Source organism: Sciurus carolinensis, chromosome 1 (genome assembly GCF_902686445.1).
Source record: "Sciurus carolinensis chromosome 1, mSciCar1.2, whole genome shotgun sequence".
Lineage (NCBI taxonomy): Eukaryota > Metazoa > Chordata > Mammalia > Rodentia > Sciuridae > Sciurus > Sciurus carolinensis.
In genome coordinates, this window is record NC_062213.1 from 137,968,722 (window position 1) to 137,971,557 (window position 2,836).

Genomic DNA, 2,836 nt, shown 5'->3' on the forward strand with positions numbered 1-2,836 from the left:
AACTCTACCAATGCCCTCTTAGGAAAAGGAAAGAATTCATAGTTTCCAAGGATTTCAAAGCAGGATGGGGCCTTAGAGATCCTCTAGTCCAACCCTACAGCTTTATGAGCTCAGAGATGAAAGAATTAGCCCAGAGTAAACAACTGGTTAAGTACAAACCTCTAGCACTCTAGCCAGGACGAGAAGCCAGTCTCCTTACTTCTGAATCAATCTCGTTCAACAAGCCACCAAGTTTCCCTCCCCAGGTATGTTTGTCTTCAATTCTTAGCTCCAGGGCCCCAGTGAGAAAGCAAAGGACCCTCTGATTCAGTTGAGGCACAGAGAATCCTCCTGTGGCCTTGCCTGTCCAGTGCTGTCTTGGGATAGTGAAGGTCAAATGTAGTCGAAGATCCAGCCGGCAGACCTGGTTTCTAGCTCTACTTTGCTCACCACTCAGTAAATGTAAATCAGTCCCAGCCCTGAGCCTTGGTTTCTTGCTTACTAAAACCACATAGGAGAGGAGGGGAGATGCCATCAAATGTGCATCTGAAGACCTAGGGGCAGAAAATGAACCTGCCATGATTTTAATTTTGTTATTTTATTTTTCTGTGTGTGTGGTTTTTTTTTTTTTACAACTTTATATCTGCCCTATCATATTTCAAAAACAAACTACAATACATCTAAAAAGTCAGGAAAATTTCACAGAGACCAAGAAATATCTGAGCATACCGATGATTCATTCAACAAAACCTATCCAGAAATATTTATTGGATGCCAAGTTTATTTATCTATTAGTCTTTTTATCTAATATTCTGTCAACAACAACAAAAAAAATCACCTTTATCTGGCACATCTGCACTTTTTACTGCCAAGTCATAATTCATATTTCTCATAGACGAAGCATTCACTGTGGTGTGAAGATTATAAGCACAGAATCTGCCCCAGTTTGACATTTTCTGCCACTTCTGAACCGTATGACAGTGGGCCCTCACGTGACCTTTCTCACTGGTCTCTACAATTCTCATCTCTAAACTTTGAGTTTTAAGTGTTATATAATTGATTCCAAATTACCTTAGATTGACAGATGATGCCATTACACCCAGATCTTGTTTCCTGAAATACCAATCTCCAGTAAAAGGGACCCAGGGATTCTTTGGGGCTGTGGAAAATTCAAAATGAGCCTGGACACTTTGGTGGGACCAGAAAGTAAGTACCCCAATAAGAAGGATGGCATGCCAGGAGGGCATGAGAACTCACCTGGAAGGGCTTCCAGTGACCAGAGCTGGGACGGTTTGCACAGCAAAATAAGTAATGATAGTGTTGGATTAGAACTCATAGAATAAAATAAGTATTTATTTATACTGGCATAAATAATTGGTTACATAAATAAGTAGGAAAAGGGACAAAACTTCCTTCCAGAATCACTATTAATAAATGAAGGGTTGGGAGAGAGCTCAGTCGGTAGAGTGCTTGCCTTGCAAGCACAAGGCCCTGGGTCCAATCCCCAGCACCACAAAAAACAAAAAAAATGTAGAATGAGGAACCTATAAAATCACTTTTAGAATCCCACAGGCGAGATCCTGTGAATGCTAAAATTAATGGAAAGAGGTTTTAAAGGGAAACAGGATATACGAATAGTCTCAGGATCTCCTCTAAGACACTTATTAATTACAAAGGGAAAATTAATAACTTCATAGTGGGGAGACTCAGCAGACACCACCTTAAGCAAATGGTCAGAATCAAAGTCACCAGGAACAAGATGTACTGGCATCATGTGCCCCCTTATACGATGGGCTAGGAGGGGCTTATCGCTTTTATAGCATTCCTGCTAAAAATGTGTAACCTCAATCTAATCATAAGAAAACATCAATCAAACCCAACTTGATAGACATGCTACAAAAATAACTGAGCGGTACCCTCAGAAGTGTCAAGGTAATGAAAGACTAGGAAGGACTGAGGGCGTCACACATGGGAGGAGACTGAAGAGTCGTGACAACTATGTGCAACGTGGGATCCTGGATTGGGTCCTAAAACGGGGAAAGGGCACCTGTGTTCCTGGCAGAGGGGACAGCAAGGGAAAAGGTCATGAGACCAGCTGAGATGCGGACTCCTTTATCTCTGGCAGGATGGGGGCTAGGTCACCCCTGCCAGCTCCGTGCTGTACAGAGTGTCACTTTTTCTATGTGCCATGAAGGGAAAGAAATTGGGCAGCACCCAGGCTGAAGGTGAGAACAATGGCCAACGTTTCTGCAACCCCTCATGCTTCCATTTTGCAGACTGACAAAGGACTACGAGTAGTCTCTGAAATGAGTAACTCCAAGTAGCCTGGGGCTGTCGTGCTGTGGGCACACCCCCACATCTGGTGGGCTCCAGTTTGGGCCTAGCCTCCCTTTCCCAAGGCAGCCTAAAATTTGCTAAAACACAGTATAGCAGGGAAAGTTCTGAAATAAAACATACCTAAATTTAAATCCCACACACAATTGTGTATGACTTTGGAGAACTTACTTAACCTCTCTGATCCTTGGTTTCATCATCTATAAAATGGGAGTTAATAATAGCACTTACCTTAAGTAAGTTATGTTGGTCTTAAGGATTAAATGAGGCACAGTAAAGGCTCAATTATCAGGTTGTCTGCTTCTTTCTGTATTTGTGTCTTCAAAGACACTGTTGGCTAATTAATGGCAGGTTACCCTGGGGGGATTTGGCTTTTATGGGGGGTGGGAGGGGTACCAGAGATTGAACCAGGGGCACTCAACCACTGAGCCACATTCCCCAGTCCTATTTTTGTATTTTATTTAGTGACAGGGTCTCACCAAGTTGCTGAGCGCCTCACGTTGCTGAAGCTGGTTTTGAACTC